Here is a 26,889-nt window from a genome sequence, read left to right on the forward strand (position 1 = left end):
AGCAGTTTGAATGTAAGCCTTTCCATCCCGTCACCATAAATTGATTATCGCAAACTACACGACGATATCCCCTCAAAGGTAGTACTTCATAAAGACCCCACCCACCCCAGACATATTCTCTTCTCCCCTCATTGGCATTAAGATATAAAAGCCTGAAATCACTCACCACTAGGCTGAAGGAGACCTTCTATCCCACTGTTAGTCAGAATCTTAGTCATAGAGTCATAGAAAAGCACAGCACAGAATCAGGCCCTTCACCTCATCTACTCCATGCCGAAACCATCCAAACCGACTATTCCCATCGGCTTGTACTGGGACCATAGCCCTCCATATCCCTACCATCCATGTACCTAACCAAAGTTTTTTTAAACGTTGAAATCGAGCTTGCATGCACCACTTGTGCTGGCAGCTGGTTCCACACTCTCACGATTCTCTGAGCGAAGAAGTTTCCCCTACTGTTTCCCTTAATTTTTTCACCTTTCACCCAACCTTGTTGTAGTCCTGCCCAACCTCAGTGGAAAAAGCCAGTTTGCATTTAACCTATCTATACTCCTCAAAATTTTCTTTACCTCATTAAATCTCCTCTCAATCTTCTATGTTCTAGGGAATAAAGTCCTAAACTATTCACCTTTCCTTGTAACTCATGTCCTCCAGACCCAGCAACATCTTTGTAAATTTTCTCTGTACTCTTTCAACCTTATTTACAACTTTCCTGTAGGTAGGTGACCAAACTGTGCCCGACACTCCAAATTAGGCCATACTAATGTCTTGTACAACTTCAACATAACATCCCATCTCCTGTACTCAATACTTTGATTTATGAAGACCAATGTGCTAAAGCTTTCTTTATGACTCCATCAAACTGTGACACCACTTTCAATGAATTATAGACCCATATTCCTAAATTCCTTTGTTCTGCCATACTCCTCAAGAGCCCTACTGTTCACTGTGTAAGACTCACCATTGTTGGTTGGTCCTACCAAAGTGCAAAACCTTGCACTTGTCTGCATTAAATTCCATTTGCCATTTTTCAGCCCATTTTCCCAGCTGGCCCAGATCCTACTGCAAGTTATGAGAGTCTTCCTCACAGTCCATTACACCCCAATCTTCATGTCATCTGCAAAACAACATTATCTTCCAGATCATTAATATACATGACAACAACTGACCCAGCACTGATCCTGGTGGTGCTCCACTAATCACATGTCTCAGGTCAGAGAGGGAACCATCTACAACCACTCTCTGTCTTCACCCACAAAGCCAATGTCTAATCCAATTTACTACCTCATTTTGAATGCCAAGTGACCAATTTCCCATGCGGGACTTTGTCAAATGCCTTGCTAAGTCCACGTTGCCTTCATCAACATTCCTTCAATGGACCTCTCATACAACAATGGACACTTGGCCTCACATCTACCTTGTTATGGCTTTTGCACTTCATTTGTTTCCCTTCTCTGCGTTCATTCGGTGAATTTTACACTTGATTTTGCATTGTTATTGTTTTTCACTATTCTATCTCAATGCACTGTATAATGATTGGATCTGTATGAACAGTATGTAAGACAAGCCCTTCACTGTAACTTGGTACATTTGACATTAATAAACCAATACTAATCTACATTCATTAATTATATTAAAAATGGTGGAGCACACTCAACAGGCCAAATGGCCCAATTAGGCCCCTATGTCTATTTCTAGAAATTTGATGAACTTACTTTGGCTTCTACAGAGCAATATCTCAATTTTAAAAATCTCATTGTTATTTTAACCCCCTCTATGAATTACAACACTCCAAGATCTCTATCCTCTAATTCTGACATCCTGCACATCTCCGATTGCAGTCAATGGGATTTACACACCTCATGACTAAAATTTTTTTTGATACATTCCTCTGCAGCACCTCAGTCATTTTTGAAGATCCTTTATAAATACAAACTGTCCAGCACCTCGGCTCTGTCTGCAAAAAGTAGGATTTCCTGGTGGCCAACCACCTTAATTCCAACATGTCAGTCTGAACTCCACTTCTGCTGCGAGGAGGCCACTCTTAGGTTGGAGGAGCAACACCTCAAATTCTGTCTGGGTAGCCTCCAACCTGATGGCATGATCATCAACTTCTCTAACTTGTGGTATTTTTCCTCCCTCCCTCTTCAACTCCCTACTCTGGCTTCTTACCACCACCCCTCTTCTTTCCCTTTCTCCTATGGTTCACTTTCTCTCCTATCAGATTCCTTCTTCTCCAGCTCTTTACCTTTTATCCCTATCACCGCCCAGCTTCTTACTTCATCCCCTTCCAACCCTTACATGGCCTCAGCTATTACCTCTACCTTGTCCTCCACCCCATCCCTCCACCTTCTTATTCTGTTGTCTTTCCCCTTCATTTTCTGTCCGGAAGAAGGGTCTTAGCTCAAAATGCCGATTGTTTATACAGTTCCATGGATGCTGCCTGACCTGCTGAATTCCTCCAGCATTTTATTTGTGTTGCTCTGGATTTTAAGCATCTGCAGAATCCCTTGAGCATATTTCATTTCTGTCTCAATTCTTCTTTACACTTAAGTCTCTAACTTTTAAAACCATGTGGTTTGAGCCCAAGACTTGGAATTGTAATGAAAGTTAGAAGTAAGGATTAGGACAGAAAACTTACAGCATTATAGTCTCTCAGCTATAGTGATGTGGACTGTCATCATCGTTATTAAGTGCTGTGTCCCATGATGTGGGCAATCATGTTCTTTCGATGACCATGATTGCTCTTGGCAAATTTTTCTGCAGGAGTGGTTTGCCGTTGTCTTCTTCTGGGCAGTGTCTTTACAAGACGGGTGACCCACCCACCCCCCAGCCATTATCAATACTCTTGAGAGATTGTCTGCCTGGTGTCAGTGGTCACATAACCAGAACGTGATTATGCACCAGCTGCTCATATGACCATCACCACCTGCTCCCATGGCTTCATGTGACCCTGATTGGAGGAGCGTGGGTGGGAAGCTACGGCTCACCCACAGGCGACCGGCAGGCTAGCAGAGGGAATGAGCGCCTTACACCTCCTTTGGTAGAGATCTATCTCCACCCCAGCACCCAGATATGGACTGTCATGCCGTTAATTAACTCAATACAGTGAATTCCAGTTAATTAGGCTATTGGTCAATTGGGGCAGACACTTTTTCTGGGATAACTCTTAAAGAACAAAAACTAATCAAGAAAATAGCAAGGATTCCCTTTCAAGCAACACACACAAAATGCTGGTGGAACACAGCAGGCCAGGCAGCATCTATAGGGAGAAGCACTGTCGACGTTTCGGGCCGAGACCCTTCGTCAGGACAACCGAAAGGAAAGATAGTAAGAGATTTTAAAGTAGGAGGGGGAGGGGAAAATGCGAAACGATAGGAGAAGAACGGAGGGGGTGGGGTGAAGCTGAGAGCCAGATTTTGCCAATCACCTTTCCAGCTCTTAGCTTCATCCCTCCCCCTCCGGTCTTCTCCTATCGTTTCACATTTCCCCCTCCCCCTCCTACTTTCAAATCTCTTACTATATTTCCTTTCAGTTAGTCCTGACGAAGGGTCTCGGCCCGAAACGTCGACAGTGCTTCTCCCTATAGATGCCGCCGGGACTGTGCGTTCCACCAGCATTTTGTGTGTGTTGCTTGAAATTCCAGCATCTGCAGATTTCCTCGTGTTTGCTTTTTAAGGATTCCCTTTGCTTATTTGGGATACTATGCTATTTAACTGGGAAAGAAGACAGTTGCCAAACTGTTTCTAACTACCATTAGTTGCGTGCACTTGTATGGCTGTTAGACACCATATCATACTTAGGGCAAACTGTTTTTAAACAGCATCAGTTGTGTTTATTTGTGTTCAAAAATCAGTGAGTTTTATAACTGGTAGTTGGCAAGAATCGGCAGTAAGACAATTCAGAACTATTTTGCTCACTGTGGTTTCAAGCATTCAGGCTTAGAGATGCCAAAAATGGCAGAAGTGAAAATGAAATTAATTAACTACATCAACAAACTACGAAGAACTTTGAACATACAGACAATCATCTTGAATGTTACAATGAAGATGTGGAGATGCAATCGTCAGAAGCATTGTACAAAGGCACTCAGAGTCTGAGCTGATTTTGTTCATTTACAGTCAATCAAAAGAAGACAGCAGTGCACACTAGGTGAATTCCCCTGTCGAAAATTGTTACGAACTATTACACAGTTTTATAGCACTGTAGTATTGGTAGTATTCTAATTTGTTCCATATTTCACTCAAATACACAATTTGTTACTCAATTAAATGGTAGTTTGTCTTCTTTATACTTTCTTGACTATTTCAATTAAACTTTGGAATACTGGGGCAACCGTTTAATTGGACCAAAATGTACCTGTCCCAATTAACTGGAATCCTCAATTCTACACAGCTTTTCACAGAAACCTATCTACATTCTCAAACGTCACCTGATTCATTGAACAGAGGCTTCAGAAGCTCTTTATCAGCAGTTTAGGTCACTAATAGAGGACTGAAATATAATATACATGCTCAGAGGCAAAAAAAAACATTAATAGATAAATCCAATGTGAAAGATACTCCTTGATCAAAACCACAAAAGATTTTGCAGAGCTGGAAATCCAGAGAAACAGTAACAAAATGCTGGAGGGGCTCAGCAGGTCACAGGCAGCATCCATTGAAAAGGATAAACAGTCGCTGGTTCACGCCAAGACCCTTCATCAAAGCTGGAAAGGAAGCGGGAAGATGTTGGCACAAAAACGTTGACCATTTACTCCTTTCCATGGATGCTGCCTGACCTGCTGAGTTCCTCCAGCACTGTAAGTGGGCTTGAAAGTTCAAAGTAAATTATTATCACAGTACACACACTTGAGGTTCATTTTCTTGGGGGCATACTCAGTAACTTAAAGAAACATAATAGAATCAATGAAATACCATGCCCAACAGGATGGACAAACAACTGACATGCAAAAGACAACAAAATGTGCAAATAACAGAGAGAAAAAAAAAGAAGTAATTATTATAAATAAGCAATAAATATCAAGGAGAAGTAATTACAACCCAGGTCCACAGATGGCCAGACAGGTAACCCAGAGACATTTGCATAAAGAAGGCCATTAATGTGATCTGTGAAGCAATGGCTTGTTTCAGCTCTGGCTGGGATTCAGGTAGTACAGCTGGCCTCAACATCAATAGACAAGGAAGCAAATAGAAGAGCTCAAAAAATGTGCCTGGGAAACCCAGTGTGGGCAGCAGCAGACTGCAGCGTGATGTTCCTTGTGGTCAAATCACTAGATCAGGTCACAGGCCGAAGATGTTCCTTTGGCTGAGGCATCTGCCAGTTACGCAATCACATCCTCCGGTGAGGCATGAGCAAACGGGACAAACAAAAGCTAGACAATTAATTGAAAAAAGCTCCTGACAGACGACAGAAAGCTGCAAGGAGCAACAGCATTGAAGCAGGATATTTGGCCCATCTACAGCATGACAGTTTTGATTTCAATTCATTGATCAATGAATTTTCTGTCTCACATTCACTCAGATCACATTTCTTCCTCATTCTGACGTTTGGTCTGAACAACTGAATCTCTTGACTGTGCCTGCGTGCTTTTGTGCACTGAGCTGCTGCCACATGATTGGCTGATTCGAAATCTGCATTAATGAGCAGGTGAACAGGTGTAGTTAATAAAGTGGATACAGAGTGTATGTATGGCTTCATGGTCTTACTTCTGGAAACACTTGTCTGACCCAAAATTTTAATTTCACCATTTAAAAATAAAGTTGTTTTCCAACTTCTCTTTAATTATTTGATTGACTGCATTTATTTCTGAATGGACGAGGTTCCACATCCCTGACAAACCTGGATGAAGAACTTTATAATGGATTTTAGTGACTAATTTATACACTCATTGCCCACTTTATCAATACTTCCTGTGCCTAATAAAGCAGCCACTGAGTGCACATCATTGTCTTCTGCACACCACCGTTGTAACGTGTGGTTATTTGAGTAAGCCGTTCTAGCCATTCTCCTCTGCCCTCTCTCATTAATAAGGCATTTTCATCCACAGAACTGCCATTCACTGGATTTTGTTTTTGTTTTTTGCATTTTAAACTCTAGGGACTGTTGTGGGAGAAAGTCCCAGGAAATCACCTGTTTCTGAGACACTTAAATCACCCTGCTTGGCACCAACAATCATTTCATGAAGTCACTAAGATCACATTTCTTCCCCCATCCTGATGTTTGGTCTGAACAACTGAACCTCTTGACCATGTCTGCATGCTTTTATGCATTGTGTTGCTGCCACCTGATTGGCTGATTAGACATTTACATTAACAAGCAAGTGTACGGGTGTACCTAATAAAGTGGCACTGAAGCTCAAACACACGAAAATCTGCAGATGTTGGAAATCTAGAGCAACACACCCAAAATGCTGGAGGAACTCAGCAGGTTAGGCAGAATCAATGGAAATAAATTAACAGCTGATGTTTCAGGCCAAGACCTTTCTTCAGGACTGAGAAGGAAATGGGAAGACACCAGAATGAAAAGGTAGGGGAAGGAGGCCAGCAGGAAGGTGATAGGTGAAGCCAGGTGGGTGGGAAAGGTCAAGAGCTGGAGAGGAGGGAATCTGATAGGAGAGGAGAAGTGATAGGCAGATGAGACAAGGTAAAAGGTCACAGTGGAAACAGAGGAAAGGGGGAACGAAGGAGAAATCAATATTCAGGCCATCAGGTTGGAGGGTACCCAGACAGAATATAAGGTGTTGCTCCTCCACCTAGAAGTGGCCTCATCTTGGCAGAAGAGGAAGCCATGGGCTGACGTATCAGAACAGGAATGGGAAAAAGAAAGCTTCTTGGTCTCACCATCTGGAAACATCTGTCTGACCCACAATTTAATTTCACTGTTTAAATATAGTAACTTTCCGTGTACAGTTTTCAACGCACACTGCTGCTGCTTTATTAATCTAATCTGAACAGGGTAGCCTGTCAGCTCCCTTCAACTTGACAACACTCGAGTAAAAAAAAATCCCTCGAGTTTATTGCATTTACTCCCTGAAGTCATCACAGTACCTGTGAAGCCATAGGAGCCGGCAGGCAGGGAGGGCGATGGAGTTACACTGGCAATCCTACTCTTCGACACAATGATGCTCTCACCCAGAAGGACAGAGCAAAAAGTGGCTCTTTCAGATCCCCTCAATCCCTCCTGTTCACCCTGCAGCTGCGAGCATAGCTCAAAATAAACATCACCTCCAATCACCCGAGCAATGAGACGCAGTTCCTTGTTAATGGTATCACTAGGTGTGTTTACTGACACGGATCAGGAAGGTCTCTCTGAGAGCACTCTAATCTCGAGTGGGACTAGGAAAAGCCACCCAACGCGCACACCTGCCACTGAACATGACTAGAGTCGAAGATTCGCTTTACTTTATGTTGAAGCAGACAGTGATATATGTTGTTTGCATCAAATCAAACCAGTGAGGATCATGCTGGGAAAGTGTAGCCACACATCCTGTGCCAACATCGCACGCCCACAACTTACTAACCCGAACTGTGTGTCTTTGGAATGTGGGCAGAAACCAGAGCACTCGCAGGAAATCCACTTGGTCATGGGGAGAATGAGCAAACTCCCTACAGACCGTGGCAGGAATCGGGCACTGCAATGCATTATGCCACCGCGTTGAATGCACCCCCCCCCCCCACCCCAGCTGAAAAGACTGCATGCTCATTGTCTTGGTCTTGGTCTGGGCTTGGAAAATGGCCACTGCTGTACAGTAAGACAGTAATGGCCATATACAACTAATATTGATTTCTCTTTTCGGTAAAAAAAAATTCCCCTCCCCCCCCCCCCCCATCTTTCCCTCTTCTTCTATTCCCCACTCTGGCCTTTTTTACCTCTTCTTACCTGCCTATCACCTCTCCCTGGGTCCCCTCCCTCCTTCCCTTTCTCCTATAGTCACTCTCTTCTCCTGCCAGACTCCTCCTTCTCCAGCACTTTACCTTTCACACCCACCTGGCTTCACCTGTCACCTTCTGGCTTGTCCTCCTTCCTCTCCCCCTACCTTCTTATTCCAGTGTCTTCCCCCTTCCTTTCTAGTCCTGATGAAGGGTCTCAGCCCAAAACGGCGACTGTTTATTCTTTTCCATAGATACTGCCTGACTTGCTGAGTCCCGCCAGCATTTTGTGTGTGTGTTGCTTGGAAGTGACCGAACCAGCTCCTCACAATTAGCTTTATGTCAAGTACTCAGTGCCATCTGCTTTGTCACAGCGCAAGAGAACTTTGCACACTCATCACATCTTGGCATATTTCCTCACACTCCTGGGCATCGTTAACAAGCACTAACTACCGGTAACTAATTTGGGCATCACTTGGTGTGAGAATAACCTGGCATCTCAACAAACAAACCAACAAGAGGATCACAACCATGTCTTGGTTTGGAGGCTCGTGTGCCTCAATGACCCAGAGAGCTATGTTGGCTGAGTCACAACCAGGTGCTTTGGCTCTTGGTAGGGTCACCCATGCCAAACAGGTCAAAGGATAGAGGATGGAGTGTTCGAGGCTTAGCTCAGGGCCAACAACCCTGATTGTTCAAACAAATTTGTTATGGAAATTTGCTGAAGGAAAACCTGAACGCCACCAAGACCAAGACCAAAGTTGTTGTTTGGACTGTACAAACCATGTACAACACTGGCAAGCTAGCACAAATAACTGCAGGACAGACAGGGATGGATAGCTGTCATAACTGACCTAAGCACCAGCAGCGTAATGGGCAGTCAGTACAGCAAACAAAGAGAGAAGAGTGTAGAAACACTGACAAGGCGCCAAGAGGTAAAAGTAAAGAGGTTTGAGATGTACAGGGTGTTGAGGCGGTGAGGTGGAGAAAGAATGAGGATTTTGTGCCAGTGAAACTTCTAAAGTGGGCGCCAGCGAAGAATTCTGACCAGTCCGAAACACAAATCTCTTTCCAGAATCCCCTTCAGTGGGTTCACCCCTCCACAGGAAAGGAGAAAAATATTAAATACCCGTCTCAACATGACTCCCAAAGTGACTCCCACCTTGGAAAATAAAATCCCTAGATGGGGGAAATCAGGACTGAACCACAACGTGATTGTAGCAGGTGTATGTCCCACTATCACTCAGAGTTCACTCAGGTGAGAATAACTACTTAGCTGAGATCAAGAACACAGCTCACATTAAGCCAACGAACAGCAACCTGTCCTTGGTCAGCCCATTTGAAAGGAAACCCATACCAGTAGCACTCACATCTCTGGTGATGAAGTGCTTTCAGAGGTCGGTTATGCCTACAATCAACTCCTGCCTCAGCAACGACTTGGAACCACTGCAGCAGACGCGATCTCATTGGCTCTCTATCCAGTAATTCCTTCATCTCCATCACCAATATTAACCTTTTATTCCAGATTTATTAAATTATTTTATGTTGCTACAATCTGGCTTGTTAGGGATTTGAAACATTACTGTTTCTCAATAGAGCTCAGTAATGAATTCCTTCTCATCTTCTGTTTATCAAGACCTAAGAGTCACTGTGCAGAACGTCAAGGACTGGGTGATCATAAACACGAGAGATTCTGGAAATCCGGAGCAAAACATACAAAATACTGGAGGAACTCAGCAGCTATGGAGGGGAATAAACAGTCAATATTTCGGGCTAAGACTCTTCAGCAGGACTAGAAAAGAAGAGGGTAGAAGCATGAAAGGTCTTGGCCCCAACCATCAACTGTTTATTTCCCTCTATAGATGCCACCTGACTTGATGAGTTCCTCCAGTATTTTGTGTGTGTTGTTTGATCATTCATTTTTGTAAATACGAATCAATAAAATGCTGGAGGAAGTCCGCAGGTATGGAGAGGAATAAAGAGTCAATGTTTTGGGCCAATGTCCTTCATCAGGATTGTGAAGCACTGTGGGAAAAATGGGAAGATGGTGAAAGAAGAGAAACCTATTCATTCAAGCTGAAGAGGGACACTGAATGAATAAGGTCTCGTAGAAGAATGAATTAAACTCAAAAATAGTGCACTAGGTCAAAATGCAATAATAGGAGGAAAGCTTTTTTTATTAATATGTCCTGGGCTACAAGAATGGGACTATCATCCTCTTGGTTGAGTGTCTTAGAAAGACGTTGACATTCTTCCCCGATGTCTTGAATTGAAGGGTGCAGCTCCATACCTGTGCAGTGACCATTTAATTAACAAGCAGGCCAAGATGCGGCCTCAATTTGGAATAGCACAGACGTGCAGATTCCAGGCTCTCCAATCCAGTCCACACAGCCGCGGCAACTTAGCGCTTTTTTGCATTTACGTTTCAGAGCTGCTGGTTAGCAAGTGGTGGAATTTAGTTACGTTTCATGTTTGAAAGCTATTGTTGCTCAACTGGTGGACAAATCCTAAATCACACAACATTGAGATAAATTAGCATCAGTCCGGGATATAACATCAGCAAAAAAAAAATAGAAAGTGTAACTTAAACTTTATATATACAAAAGACTAACAGTCCAGTATTGTTTGTCACAATGTCAGAATCTCCAAAAGTGTTATACAGACAATAAATTGGTGGGAATTAACTTCCTGTGGTTGAGGCTGCAGGCAAACAGAAATAAAACTTAGAAAACGTACTTTTGATGACCAAGCACTAACACGAGGGAACGGATCTATCTTAGAAACCAATTGGTTTGCGTGGCTTATGCCAATGATCAAACAGATTTGTTTTCCAACACTCCTTTCTAAATTTATTTATTCCAGAGTGCTTTTCAAATCTGCTGCTCCAAGTTAGCAAGAGGTTTATCCTCCTCTTGATTCAGTATCTTGGTTGAATGGCATCTACCATTTTGGCCATTCTCAGAGCCACGAGCCAGAGTGACTCTGAACTGTAAGACTCTGCAGTTTCTTCCCCCACCCTCCAACCCATCACCAAGTCTCCTATGCCAGTCAGGTTAACTAAACCCCTAAAAAACAAAAAACATAAATCTTCCCTTCGTCAGGTGTTCAGTGATACGCTCTCTCATAGCTCCCCTTCCTTGATAGATAGATAGATACTTTATTCATCCCCATGGGGAAATTCAACATTTTTTCCAATGTCCCATACACTTATTGTAGCAAAACTAATTACATACAATACTTAACTCAGTAAAAATATGATATGCATCTAAAATCACCCTCTCAAAAAGCATTAATAATAGCTTTTAAAAAGTTCTTAAGTAGTTTACTTAATACATTGAGTCCTAACCCCGGCACTTTAACATATCTTACTCCTGGCGGTTGAATTGTAAAGCCGAATGGCATTGGGGAGTATTGATCTCTTCATCCTGTCTGAGGAGCATTGCATCGAGCATTGAGCTCTATGGCCCTCAACTCTCCACCCTTCTCCAGCCATTTATCCCTTTCACCAATCAATTCCCAGCTATTTACTTCACCCCTCCCCAGTTCCACCTATCAGCTACCACCTCGTACTTCTTCCTTCCCTGCCCCCACCTTCTTACTCTGCCTTCTCCTGTTTCTTTCTGGTCCTAATGAAGGGTCTTGGCCTGAAACATCAACTGTTTACTCTTTTCCATAGATGTTGCCTGACCTGACTTCCTCCAGCATTTTGTGTATGTTGCAAGAAGCCAGTCTGGCCCTCTGTCTGGTCCGCAATCCCAAAGATTCTTTCAGTGAATTGATATATTCTCAGTTCAATTCTGAATAGCCTGCTGCTTATCCTGAGACTGTGATCCTTGGTTCTAGATATTCCAGAGAGGAAATCTTTCATCCCACAAATGCACTCAGTGGCCACTTTATAAGGTAGGTCCTGAACCTAATAAAGTAGCCAGAGTGTATATTTATGGTCTTCTGCTGCTGTAGCCAATCGACTTCAAGGTTCAATGTGTTGTGCACTCAGAGATGCTCTGCTATACATCACTGTTGCAAGGTGTGGTATTTGAGTTACTGTCACCTTCCTGTCAGCTTGAACCAGTCTGGCCATTCTCCTCTGACCTCTCTTGTTAACAAGGCATTGTCACCAATAGAATTGTCACTCACTGGATTTTTTTTTTGTATTTTGCACCATTCTCTGTAAACTCCAGAGACTGTTGTGCGTGAAAATTCCAGGAGATCAGCAGTTTCTCAGATACTCAAACCACCCCATCTGGCACCAAAAACCATTGCACAGTCAAAGTCACTTAGATCACATTTCTCCACCATTCTGATGTTTGGTCTGAACAACAACTGAACTTCTTGACCTTGTCTGCATGCTTTTATGCATTGAGTTGCTGCCACATGATTGGCTGATTAGAATCAGAATCAGGTTTTTTATCACTGGCATGTGTTGTGAAATTTGTTAACTTAGCAGCAGCAGTTCAATGCAATACATAACTGAAGAGAAAATAAATAAAATAAAAATAATCATAAGTAAAATAATTACAGTATATATATATAGAGAATAGGTTAAAATCATGCAAAAAACAGAAATAATATACATTTAAAAAGTGAGGTAGTGTTCACAGGTTAAATGTCCATTTAAAAATTGGATGGCAGAGGGGAAGAAGCTGTTTCTTAATCACTGAGTGTGTGCCTTCAAGCTTCTGTACCTCCTACCTGATGATAACAGTGAGAAAAGGGCATGCCCTGGGTGCTGGAGGTCCTTGATAATGGACACAGCCTTTCTGAGACACCACTCCTTGAAGATGCCCTGGGTACTTTGTAGGCTAGTAATTTACAACCCTCTGCAGTTTCTTTCGGACCTGTGCAGTAGCACCCCATACCAGACATTGATGCAGCCTGTCAGAATATTCTCCACATTACATCTATAGAAGTTTTTGAGTGTATTTGTTGACATACCACATCAATAGTTACCAGTAGATATTTGCATTAACGAGCAGGTGTACCTAATAAAGTGGCTACTGATGTACATAGTAAAGGTCTGGATGAATTTTTCATGTTTTCAATGAGAAAACTTCTTATTCCATGTCTCCTCACAGGACAATCCCCCACCCCAGAAATCAACCTTTACTGCAAGCATACTGTTCCTGTGAAAGGGAAACTAGCCCTATAAAATATTCCAGGTGTGGTCTCACCAAGAATCACACATGTTTTCAGTAAGAGTGGCTGTTTACCTGTCAACAAAATTATGGCTGACCTAACTATGACTGTGTAAATGAAATGCCATCTATAAATTCTTATAATAGAATCTCAGATAAAGAATCTGTTGGTAGAATATCAGATGAAGATGAGAGGGCATACAGGAGGTAAATATACCATCTAGTTGAGTGGCGTTGCAGCAACAACCTTGCATTCAACATCAGCTAGACCAAAGAGCTGATTGCGAACTTCAGGAAGGGTAAGATGAGGGAACACAAACCAATCCTCACAGAGTGATCAGAAGTGGACAGAGTGAGCAATTTCAAGTTCCTGGGTGTTAATATCTCTGAGGACCTAATCTAGGCCCAACATACAGCAAGACAGCAGCTATATTTCATTTGTCAACTAAACACTCAAAAACTTCTACAAATGTACTGTGGAGAACATTCTGACTGGCTGCATCACTGCCTAGTATGGGGGGGTAGGTGGGAAGGCTACTCACAAGAGCTAAGTAAGTTGAAGAAACTTGTAAAATAAGTCATCCTCCGTAGTATCCAAGACACCTTCAAGGAGCAATGCCTTAGGAAGGTGACATCCATCATTAAGGACCCCCACCGTCCCAGACATGCCCTCTTCTCTTTGCTACCATTGGGAAGTAGATACAGAAGCCTGAAAGCACATACTGTACTTAATGTAACTCAAGTTTTTTTTCTTCTATATTTATTTATCATGTACTTCATAGTACTGCTGCCATAAAGTTTGCAAATTTCAGAATCAGAATCAGGTTTATTATCAGCGGCATGTGACATGAAATTTCACAACACATGCCAGTGATATTAAATCTGATCCTATACAACAACTTCTCTCAATTAACAAAAGCCTATCAATCTGTTATTTAAAACAGCAAATTGATTCAGTGTCAAGTACAATTTGTGGGATTTTAAATAGTTCAAGTTAATGTTAAATTAGTCAGCTCCATCATGGGCACTAGCCTCCATAGTATTCAGGGCATCTTCAAGGTGCGATGTCTCAAAAAGGCAGCGGAAGGACCCCCATCACCCCATCCCTTCTTCTCATTGCTACCATCAGGAAGGAAGTACAGAAGCCTGAAGGTACATATTTAACGATCCAGGAACAGTTTCTTCCCATCTGATTTCTAAATGGACCATTGAAACCATTAACACTACCTCACTACTTTTTATTTCTGTTTTTGCTTTACTTATTTAACTTAATTATTTAACATATAGGTATATGCTTACTGTAATTTACAGTTTTCCCCTATATTATCAATGTTCACACGTCTTTTGCTACTAGTACACAAAAGAATTTAAACTGCACACAAAAAGTTATCTCCCTCTACCTCATTGGCATATTAAGCATATTTCACGGTCGTACTCAATCACATTTCCCGTTTCTGATGCAGACAGTGTTGGCAATATAGAGTTTATAATGATTTGTCTGCGGGCTTATTTACACTGCTTTTATTGAAGAAATTATTAAGTGCGCATATGTTGTCACTGGGCAAAAACGTACGCAGCACAAGAGTTTTGCACATGCTGGTCAGTACAAATTGGAGGGAACATTGATCATGTCACAAACAAGAGAAAATCTGCAGATGCTGGAAATTCGAGCAACACACACAAAATGCTGGAGGAACTCAGCAGGTCAGGCAGCATCTACCGAAAATAGTACAGTTAATGTTTTGGGCTGAAACCCCTCACCTACCAGCCCGCCAGCCTTCACGTCTTGCACATAAAATCTCCAAAGCCATGATGATCATGTATTGCATTGTACTGCTGCTGCAAAGTTTACTTATTTCACAACAAGTGCCAGTGATATTAACCTGATTCTGATCCATAGACCTCCAACACGTTGCACGTACAAATATTTCCAAACTTCACTCCAAATAGCTGAAAGTTACCCTTTCAGTGTCTGTTACTATCAAAATATTAATAAGTTTATATTAACAGTCCTTTAGCTTTCAGGATTTTCTTTTTCCTTTGGGATTATCATGTGTTAGCAGAATTACTCTCTTATATTTTACAATTTACTAAAGAGGGACTCATTCACAAACTTTAGGGTTGTTAATTTAATGTCAGAACTGCTATCACACTCTTTAATTCCAATGAATCCAAATGGAAAGCTTTACAGTATCTTCTAATATTTGAATCTGTGCTATTTGATGTAGAGATTAGGTATTTGGGGGAGAAATTGGGATCTCCTGACAGGAAGATCAACCCTGTTGCAATTATCTCTACAAACACAGTAATCTATACATTTCACCCCACACCTCCAAAACAAAAATCCCTATAAACTCACCACAAAGCAGGATGATGAATGGCACAACAAAGCAAGAAATTAAGTACAGGGCTCATTGGGTGGACTCGATACAAGTCAAAATTCAACCACAAGCAACAGCATGGCGTCGAATGTGAGTTTACAGAGAATGGTGCAAAATACAAAAAAAGTCCAGTGAGCGGCAGCTCTGTGGATGAAAATGTCTTGTTAATGAGAGAGGTCAGAGGAGAAAGGCCAGACTGATTCAAGCTGACAGGAAGGTGACAGTAACTCAAGTAACCACACATTACAACAGTGGTGTGCAGAAGAGCATCTCTGGATGCACACCCTCCCCTCTCTACTTCCAGTTACTTTATCATTAAAAGTCCTTTTTGTCTATTTTATTTTCACATCTAAAGTCAGAACTCACAAACTATAGCAAAGAGAAAAACCATAAAACCACAATAGTTGCAATCATCTTCAATGAAGTGTAAATTTTTTTGATCCAGTCTCTAGTACAGTGGTTCCCAACCTTTTTTTGGCCATGCCCCACCTAATCACCTCTAAAATCCTGATGCCCCCTGTGGTGATATATAATTCTTATTATTCAAAAAGTGAACTCCTATTCACCTGGAGGAAGCCTAAAAGACCATTAACTTGGTTTAAACAAGCTTCCAAAGAACATGGCATTCATGAAAGAGAAAAATAAAAGAACCAAAGGACTGTTAAAGTTCTGAGGAAGAAATTACTAAGAAATTGTAAAAAAAAAGAACATTAAGTGATATTAAAATAATAATAATAATAAATAAATAAAACAATGCCAATTCGTTTCTACAGCAAAGACAGATACACCGTTTAAAAGAGATGATGCAATGTACACACTTTTACACCACCGAGAACCGAAAGCTACTGCAAAAAGCAGCATTGGCGCGACCTCGTACATGTTTCTTACGCGTTCGGGCTTGTTCATTCGTTCCTTCCTACATCAGTCAATTCATTAATTTATGAAAGCCATTTGATGGTTGTAATGATGGTGATACACTATATATACAGTACAGACGCAATTACACATGTACATACACAAGTATTTTTATGTATGCATACTGTATATACACATATGTATTAACTCGCGCACACACACTCATACTCACACAGACTTAATAGAAAAAATTCACTGTTAATAACTCATTCTCGAATTGCCCCCCTTAAAAATCAAATTACCCCCCCTGTGGGGCGTACGCCCCACGTTGGGAACCACTGCTCTAGTATATACAGGGCACATTATTACCACAACATTAGTTAGCGAAGCCACTCCAAACTAACACGAGAATTATCAGACAGTGAAGGAGGATACACTAAGTTTTGGAATGTGACACATTGCAAAGCACCTACTAATCATACAATCTTGTTCAGCAAACTCGTTACCTAAACAGAAATGTTTCACTTCCATGGACAGTGACATCCTGAAAGCAATGATGAAAAAATGCACAAAATATGTACACGAATTAAAGTAAAATACCAGCTTATATCTGCACAGAAAATGAATCCTCCAAGAAATATTTTCACTCACGTATGGCTTGTACAGGTGCAACAGAAGACATGTGCATTCTTCAAGATTTTTGACAAGTTATACGTTATATATTGCAGACCCAGGGCCAATATATGTTGATATTTTCCTGGGAGAAATATAGCCAGAAACATTAAAACTATTATAAATGTTGCCCCAAAGTTGACAGACGGAAGTAGAGACAGCAACAGGATGGGGCCGTGATCTGGTCACCAGGGTGACTGTGGAATAATTTCAAATACTGCTTTGTGTTAAGGTGGGGGGTGGTTTATGGTAGTGGAGAGGGATCGGTAGAAAGTGGAGGACGGGAGATGATGCCCATTCCTCCACACCTCTTCCCCCCCTCCCCGCCATCACTAAGTTAGATCCTGATAATTCAGGAGTGAATAGGGGGAAAACAGGAGAGAAAACAGATTATCGTGGTGTATAAGCATTATATTACTGTGGACTACAATATTTCACCCTCTTTGGCCAGAAATACCCGTTAATGCCCTGCTGTACTGCGATTAATAGATTCTTAATCCATTAGAGTCAAAATTCAATTGCACCAGATTCCCGCTAACTCCATTCCTTTTTACAGAAGTGAGTTTAATATTACCTTACATGTGAAATTCAAGCCTTATTTCCTCCACTGATCGCTTTCAGGGGATTTTTTCCTCTTGCAAACACACAGCTGAACAATGGAGAAGCCACCATCTTACCACAATGCACTGTCCGATCTCCCGCGCAATGCGCAAGCGCGTGCATCGCCCGGCATGCCGGAAGTTGTAGTTTAACTTCCCTCGCATTCGCCCTGGAGCCCGAAGGCGTCGCAGCAGGAAAAAGAACTGCAATTCCCAGGATGCGCGGCGCGCCGCCGGACCGGCTCCGGCTGGGAGGGGGGAGCCGAGCGGAAGCGGGGAAGAACGAGGGGAGGATGGAGAGGCACGGAAGTTGCCGAATGGTTACGGAGATTGCCGAATAGGAGAGTAGGGGCGGCGGGACCGCCGAATTGTGACGGAAATTCACGAAGCCGCAGAGCGGTTTCTTAAAGGGGAATGCCACTGTTTTGCGACACGGTTACCCCCTTTGGCGAGCATTTGAAAAATTACGCTTGAAAATGCGATGGTTAGGTTTTAGTTCAGGTTTCTGCTAATATTCTTTCGTACAGAAGTAAAATCACCTTTGAATCAATATAATTTGAATTCCTTGTCATCAGTAATAAAGAATTAATGTATTGGAGAGATGCGCCATTTATGCAAATGAACGCACTTTATAATAAAACAAATCTTTAAATTTATAAACACGAAAAAGTCTGCAGATGCTGGAAATCCAATGCAACATACACAAGATGCGGGAGGAACTCAGCAGGTTTCCTGAAGAAGGGTCTCGGCCCTAAACGTCGACTGTTTATTCATTTCCATAGATTCTGCCTGACCTGCGTTCCACCAGCATTTTGTGTGTGTTAATTTTAAATTTAGTAAGTGTTCACAGTATTTTGCCTATAAGCTGAAAAATTTGATATAGTTTTTTTTAAATCTCCGTGTTTTATTGATGAACTCAAGTTTCTCAGCAAATCAAACATTTTTAGTTGTGTAGGGCTTTTAATACACAACAAACATTGGACCTGAGTCAATGTGGTCAAATTCTCACATTTGGACACGGAAGCCGGCTTTGCAGGCACGGGCTAACTTGAACCAGTTTGATTATTTTTTAAACCAGTGTTAAAGATGTAGGAAACACAACAGTACTTGTTATAGAACCACAGCAAAACACAGTACATCATCCCAAGCAGTTTGAAGGAGTGAAGAAAGAAAGACCAGAAATCTGTAATTAGACCATAAGACATTGGAAAGGAATTAGGTCTGCTCCACAACTCAATCATGGCTGATTTATTTTCCTTCTTGACCCCATTCTCTGCCTTCTATTTTTGACGCTCTTACTAATCAAGGACCGTATGGAACATGTAATTATTTTTTGCGTGAAATATTTCCTTATCATGTTTTAATTACTGTACGCTATTTACTATATGAAACTCTTGGTAATAATGCTTTGTTTACAAATAGCCCTCGTATATTGGGGCTGAAGGTCTGGCTGAGAACTCTGTTGGAGAGACACAAGAGACTGCAGGCACTTGAATCTGGAACAAAAACAATGCTGGAAGAACCACAACTGATGGACTTACTTTCAAGGACACATTCTCAATATTTATTTCTTATTTACTATTATTATTTTATTTCTTTCCTTTGCTAGTTGCACAGTTTGTTGTGTTTTGCACATTAGTTAATATCAGTCCTGTTGGTCTTTCATTGATTCTGTTGCGATTCTTGTATTTACTGTGAATGCCTGCAAGAAAATGAATCTCAGGGTTGAATATGGTGACATATACGTACTTTGAGAATAAATTTACTTTGTACATTTTGTACTTTGTGGGTCAGGCAGCATCCATGGAGGAAAATGGACAGTCCACCTTATGAAACCCACAGATCCATTCTGACCTGCTGTGAGATCCACCGGCAAATCATAACTGCAAGAGATTCTGCAATAGCTAGAAATTTTGAGCGACAACCACAAAATACCAGAGGATCTCAGCAAATCAGGCAGCGTCTATGGAATGAGCAATCGATGCTTTGGGCCAAATGTTGACTGTTTCCCTTCGTAGATGCTTCAAGAGGTGCCAAGTTCCTCTGGTGGTTACCTTGTTGCTGGAGAAGTCTGCCATTCAAAGCTGAAATACGAGATCCCATTATCAAGTGGGTGGGGAAATAATTAGTACTACTAGATCCATCAAAATCATGAGGGGGGAGGTGTAGATACGGTAAATACAGGCAGGTGTTTTCCACTGAAGTTGGATGTGACCTAGAACTAGAGGTCATGGGTTAAGGGTGAAAGGCGAAAGGTTTAAAGGGAATATGAGGGGGGATCTTTTTCATTCATGAGGTGGGGAGTGCGTGGGACGAGCTGCCATTGGAAATGGTGGATGAGGGTTCAGTTTCAACATTGAAGAAAAATTGGGATGAGTACATGGATAGGAAGGATATGGAGGGATGTAATCCAGGTACAGGTCGATGGGAGTAGACAGTTCAGCACAGATTAGATGGGCTGAAGAATGTATTTCTGTCCTATAGTGTTCTATGACTCCATGCTAGACAGGACTACATTTGAAAGAGAAACAGAAATAGGCTTCAATTATACCGGTGCCCAAGAAGAGTGTGGTGAACTGCCTCAATGACTATCGTCCAATTGCACAGTGATGAAGTGTTTTGAGATTTTAGTGACAAAACTTATCAATTCATGCCTGAGAGGCTCCAATTTGCCTACTAGAGCAACAGGTCCACAGCAGATGCCATCTCATTAGCACTTCACTCAACCCTGGGACATCTGGAGGGTAATGATGCATGCATCAGGACGCTCTTTGTTGATTGCAGCTCAGCTTTTAACACCATCAACCCCTCAATACTAATCAATAAGCTCCAAGACCTTGACTTCAATACCTCCTTGTGCAATTGGATCCTGATTTCCTCAACTGCAGACCCCGTCAGTCCAGGTTGACAACAAAATCTCGTCCACAATCTCCATCAGCACGGGTGCACCACAAGGATGTGTGTTTAGCCCCTGCTCTACTCGTTTTATACTCCTGACCATGGAGCCAAGCACAGCTTCTATGCCATTTTCAAGTTTGCTGGTGACACCATTGCCGTAGACCAAATCAAAGGTGGGGTTGAATCAGCATATAGGAGGGAGATTGAAAATCTGGCTGAGTGGTTTCATAACAACAACCTCTTACTCAAGGACAGCAAGATCAAGGAGCTGATTATAGATTTCAGGAGGTGGAAACCAGAGGTCCATAAGTCAGTACTCATCAGGGGATCAGAGATGGAGAGGGTAGGCAACTTTAAATTCCTAGGCCTTATTACTCCAGAGGACCTGTCCTAGGCCCAGCATGTGGGTGCAATTACGAAGAAAGCACAGCAGCGCCACTACTTCCTGAGGAGTTTGCGACAATTTGGAATGACATTTAAAACTTTGACAAACTTCTATAGATGTGTGTGGAGAGTATATTGACTGGCTGCGTCACAGCCTGGGTATAGAACCACCTTGAATGGAAAAAGTTGCAGAAGGTAGTGGATTTGGCCTAGTACATCACAGGTAAAACCCTCCCAACCATTCAGTACATCTACATGAAACGCTGTCACATGAAAGCAGGATCCATCATCAGGGACCTCCATCACCCAGGCCACGCTCTCTTCTCACTGCTGCCATCAGGAAGAAAGTTCAAGAGCCTCAGGACTCATACCAGCAGGTTCAGGAACAGTTATTATCCCTCAAACATCAGGTGATAACTTCACTCAACTTCTCTTGCCCCATCATTAAAATGTTCTCACAACCAATGGACTCACTTTCAAGGACTCTTTGTCTTATGTTCTCAATATTTATTGCTTATTTATATTTTATTATTATTTATTTCTTTTTGTATTTGCACAGTTTATTGTCTTCTGCACTCTGATTAAATGCTCTAGTTGGGCAGATTTCATTGATTCTGTTATGGTTATTATTCTGTAGATTTAGTATGTCCATGAGAAAATGACATATAGAACCATAGAATGTTACAGCACAGAAACAGGCCTTTTGGCTCTTCTTGGCTGTGCTGAACCATTTTTCTGCCTAGTCCCACTGACCTGCACCTGGACCATATCCCTCCATACACCTCTCATCCATGTACCTGTCCAAGTTTTTCTTAAATGTTAAAAGTGAGCCCGCATTTACCACTTCATCTGGCAGCTCATTCCACACTCCCACCACTCTCTGCGTGAAGAAGCCCCCCTCAATGTTCCCTTTAAACTTTTCCCCCTTCCCCCTTAGCCCATGTCCTCTGTTTTTTTTCTCCCCTAGCCTCAGTGGAAAAGGCCTGCCTGCATTCACTCTATCTATACCCATCATAATTTTATATACCTCTATCAAATCTCCCCTCATCCTTCTACGCTCCATGGAATAAAGTCCTAATCTATTCAACCTTTCTCTGTAACTCAGTTTCTCAAGTCCCGGCAACATCCTTGTAAACCTTCTCTGCACTCTTTCAACCTTATTAATATCCTTACTGTAATTTGGTGACCAAAACTGCACACAATACTCCAAATTCGACCTTACCAATGCCTTATACTTTGATAATAAAATTTATTTTGAACTTTGAAATACTCAGCAGATCAGACAGCATCTGTAGAGAGAGAAACCTTAAGGTTGGTGACCTTCCATCAGAAGTAGAAAAACTATGTTGCACAGCATTTTTATTTAACTACATGTATATAACATATATAACCATATAATGTATATAGAAATGAGATGTCTCTTCGAACCAAGGTGTAAAGCACATAACACACAACTTATGAAAGTTAGGATAAAGTCTGCAGATGAAACACACATAAATAACTAACTAAAGTGCACAGTTTAACTAGTGACACTTCGAATACGATGCGGCAAGGAGTTCAGAAGCCTGCGGGAAGAAACTGTTTCCCATCCTGACCGTTCTTGTCTTTATGCATCGGAGTCTCCTGCCTGATGGTAGAGAGTCAAAGAGGATGCTGGATGGATGGGTGGGATCCTTAATAATACCAAGGGCCCTGTGTGCGCAGCGCTCCTGATAAATGTCCCCAGTGGATGGTAGGGAGACCCCTATGATCCTCTTAGCTGTTCTCACAGTCCAATGCCCTTACAAAGGATTGTGAAGACCACTGAGGGAATCATATTGGTCTGAAATTTGTTGTTTTACTCCAGTATGGGACATAAAAATTACTTTAAGTTGCAAAATTTTAAAAAATGAAAAAAGGTAGTCTCTTGAGGTCATGGATCATTTAGAAATCTGATGGCACGGGGGAAAAAGAGAGGACTTTGTCTTTCTGATCAATTCCATTGTTACATTGCATAATGTTTTTCACACTGCCATTGCCAGCTGTGCCTCCATCTGTTGAGTACCTAAACATCTGCTCCACTCTCCTCCCTAACATAACTTGTAGGAGCGAGCTCTGTCACCTGGTCTGATATTTCCTCATGTAGTTTCACGTCCAACTTAGTCAAAAGCTCCTTAGCCACTAAAATTAAAGTTGTTTCTGTAGTGGAAACACTAGGTCTCACGGCTCATGGAATCTTAGTAGAGAAAAACTCTTTTGTAGCTCTTAGTAATTTTACCAATATTGTTCTGCTGCTACAAAATAACAAACTTCCTGTCATAGTCAAAGATTCAAAGTACATTTATTATCATATATAGGCATCTGTTAGTCTCGAGAGACCATGGATTTGCACCTTGGAAAGTTTCCAGGGCGCAGGCCTGGGCAGGGTTGTATGGGAGACTGGCAGTTTCCCATGCTGCCAGTCTCCCCTCTCCACCGATGTTGTCCAAGGGAAGGGCAAGGGCTGATACAGCTTGGCATCACAATGTGTGGTTAAGTGCCTTGCTCAAGGACAAGGTTAAGTGCCTTAGCTGAGGCTCGAACTAACGACCTTCAGATCACTAGACCAACACCTTAACCACTTGGCCACGCGCCAACACATTTATTATCAAAGTATGTATAAATTATACAACCTTGAGATTTGTCTCCTTTCAGGCAGTCACAAAGTGAGGAACCCAAAAGAACCCAATTAAGAAACAATAAGGACCAACACCCAATGTGCAGAGAAAGAAAAAAAACAAATCATGTAAACAATAGAAGCAAGCAGCAACATTCAGAACCAAAATTGAGCCCATAGATCCGATTCCCCAGAGTAGCTCAGAATAGGCCCAAAGCCTCGGTCTCAGTTCATCATGTAAGCGGGGCAAATTGCTGCGAAACCTGCAGACACAAAGTCAGTAATAATAAAGCCAATTCTGATTCTAGAGCAGGGGTTCCCAACCTGGGGTCCACGGACCCTTTGATTAATGGTAAGGGTCCACGGCATAAAAAAAAGGTTGGAAACCTCTGGTCAAGAGTCAGGCAATTAGATTCATCTCCAATGTCTTATGGTTGATAGGTTAAGGCATCAAAGGTTATGGGGAGTAGGCAGGAGAATGGGGTTGAGAGGAATTATCAATCAGCCATGATTGAACGGCGGAGCAAATACAAAGGGGTGAATGGCCTAATTCTGCTTCTATGTCTTAAAGTTTTATGGATTCCACGGGTTTTTAAGCTTTCAAGAAGAAAATTGTCCTATGCCAATGTTAAATTTTTAGTAATATATAACAATTACAGCACGGAAACAGGCCATCTTGGCCCTTCTAGTCCATGCCGAACACTTACTCTCACCTAGTCCCACCGACCCGCACTCAGCCCATAACCCTCCATTCCTTTCCTATCCATATACCTATCCAATTTTACTTTAAATAACAATACCAAACCTGCCTCTACCACTTCTACTGGAAGCTCGTTCCATACAGCTACCACTCTCTGAGTAAAGAAATTCCCCCTCGTGTTACCCTTAAACTTTTGCCCCCTAACTTTCAACTCATGTCCTCTTGTTTGAATCTCCCCTATACTCTCAATGGAAAAAGCCTATCCACGTTGACTCTATCTATCCCCCTCATAATTTTAAATACCTCTATCAAGTCCCCCCTCACCCTTCTATGCTATAAAGAATAAAGACCTAACTTGTTCAACCTTTCCCTGTAACTTAGGTGCTGAAACCCAGGTAACATTCTAGTAAATCTTCTCTGTACTCTCTCTATTTTGTTGACATGTTTCCTATAATTCAGTGACCAGAACTGTACACCATAATACACAATATGAGCAATGAAAATGAGATACATAAAATCTCAAAGCTCAAATTTCAAACCAAATTTGTTATATAAGTGCATAAATGTCACCATATACTGTACAACCCTGAGTTTCAATGTCTTGTGGGTATTCACAGTAAATACAAGAAACACAATAGAATCTAAGAATGGCTTCCTCCATCCAATGTGCAAAAGACAAAAGACTACAAATACAGAAAGTAACAATTAATACATAAGCAAAAAATATCCAGTACATGAGATAAAGAGTCATTGAAAGTGAGTCCATAGGTTGTGGGAACAGTTTAGCGATGGGGTTAGTGGTGTAGAGTGAAGTTTTACCCTCTGGTTCAAGAGCATGATGATTCTGCCTGCTAAACCCATAAATATTGTGGATCAATAATCTTTACTCACAATCTTCATTCTCTATCAATCAAAATCCTTTCTAATGTGCAGATTGGCTCAAGCCTTGGCACTCAGATGAGGTTTGAACTATAAATCTGCTTCAGAACAGTTCCTAGCTCTGTAGCATCACACTGCTTGGACTCTGCCTTAACTTATAAGTTGCCTTGTTGACCCGTTTGCTAGCTGTGACCGCCCCAGTGCACTCTTGCCACGCTCATCGCCTCTACTTTCTCAGAACCTTGCATAGGTTTGGCATGTCATCTGAAACTTCTACAGTGGCACAGTGGAGGGTATCCCGACTGGTTGCATCACAGCCTGGTATGGAAATGCCAATGCCCAGGAATGGAAATATCTACAAAATGTGGGGGGGGGGGTGCAGCCCAGTCCACCACGGGCAAAGCCCTCCCCACCACTGAGCACATCTACAAGGAGCACTGTAACAAGAAAGCAGCCTCCATCATCAAGGACCCCCCACCATCCAAGCCATGACCTCTTCTTGCTGCTACCATCAAGTAGGAAGCACAGGAGCCTGAGAACCACCAGGTTACTACCATACAACCATCAGGTTCTTGAACCGGCGTGGATAACTTCACTCACCTCAGTCATAAACTGTTCCACAACCTACATACTTGCTTCCAAGAACTCTACAGGTCATGTTCTCAATATTATCTGTTTATTTTTTCATTATTTCTCTTCTTTTGCACATTGGTTGTCTGTCAGTCTTCTTTTAGATTAGATTAGATACAACTTTATTGTCATTGTGCCGAGTACAGATACAAAGCCAATGAAATGGAATTAGTATCTAACCAGGTGCAAAAGAATAGTGTTATTTACAAAACAACTGCAAATAAAAAGTAAGTGCTACAGCACACAAATATAAAAGTACTGAGACAGTACAATATGGGTGCAATACTGCTTAGTGCTGTGATGTGAGGTTCAGTAGGGTCACAGCCTCAGGGAAGAAGCTCTTCCTGTGCCTGCTGGTGCGGGAGCGGAGGCTCCTGTAGTGCCTACTGGATGGCAGGAGGGTAAAAAGTCCATGGTCAGGGTGAGATGCATCCTTGATAATGCTTTTCGCCCTGCCCAGGCAGGCTTTATGGTAGATGTTCTCAATGGTGGGCAATTGGGTGCCGATAACCTGGTGGGCAGTTTTCACCACCTGCTGGAGTGCTTTGCGGTCCGTTATGGGACAATTGCCATACCACACTGAGATGCAGTTGGTGAGTATGCTCTCAAAGGTACAGCGGTAAAAGTCCATCAGTGTTTATGTATAGTATATCATAAATTCAATTGTGTTTCTTTATTTTCCTGTAAATGCCATTAAGCACAGCCACATGAAGCACTTAGGGAGTTTAACAAGAAAGCATCATCCATCTTCAGGGACCCCCACCACCCAGATCATGCTCTCTTCTCATCGCTGCCATCAGGAGGAAGGTGCAGGAGCCTCAGGACTCGCACCACCAGGATCAGGAACAGTTACTACACCTCAACCATCAGGCTCTTGAACAAAAGGGGATAACCACACTCACTTGCTCCATCACTGAGATGTTCCCACAACCAATGATCTCACTTCAAGGACTCTTATTCCCATTATCCCATGTTCTCATCATTTATTGCTGTTTATTTATATTTGCATTTGCACAGTTTGTTGTCTTCTGCACTCTGGTTGATCTTTCACTGATCCTGTCATAGTTGCTATTCTATAGACTTTTTGAGTATGCCCACAAGTAAATGAATCTCAGGGTTGTATATGGTGACATACCTGTACTTGGATAATAAAATTTTCTTCGAACTTCGAAACGCCTCCATGAAAATGAATCTCACAGTAGTATCTGGTAACATATGGACACTTTGTTAATACTGTAAATTCACTTTGA

At 42.0% G+C, this 26,889-nt stretch overlaps 1 protein-coding gene across 4 annotated transcripts in view; it reads right to left on the reverse strand.

The window, feature by feature from the left end:
* scaf1 (SR-related CTD-associated factor 1) overlaps window positions 1-17,610 on the reverse strand; it is a 70,016-nt gene extending 52,406 nt beyond the window's left edge. For 2 of the 4 annotated variants that reach the window (XM_073034105.1, XM_073034103.1), the window contains exon 1: window positions 17,489-17,609. The gene's annotated coding sequence lies outside the window, so the exon portion shown is untranslated. Of the gene's footprint in view, window positions 1-17,488 lie in introns of all 4 variants that reach the window. The other 2 variants (XM_073034106.1, XM_073034104.1) reach the window with 2 other exon arrangements.
* Window positions 17,611-26,889: the final 9,279 nt, after the last annotated feature.

Source organism: Hemitrygon akajei, chromosome 31, assembly GCF_048418815.1.
Source record: "Hemitrygon akajei chromosome 31, sHemAka1.3, whole genome shotgun sequence".
In the NCBI taxonomy this organism is placed as follows: domain Eukaryota; kingdom Metazoa; phylum Chordata; class Chondrichthyes; order Myliobatiformes; family Dasyatidae; genus Hemitrygon; species Hemitrygon akajei.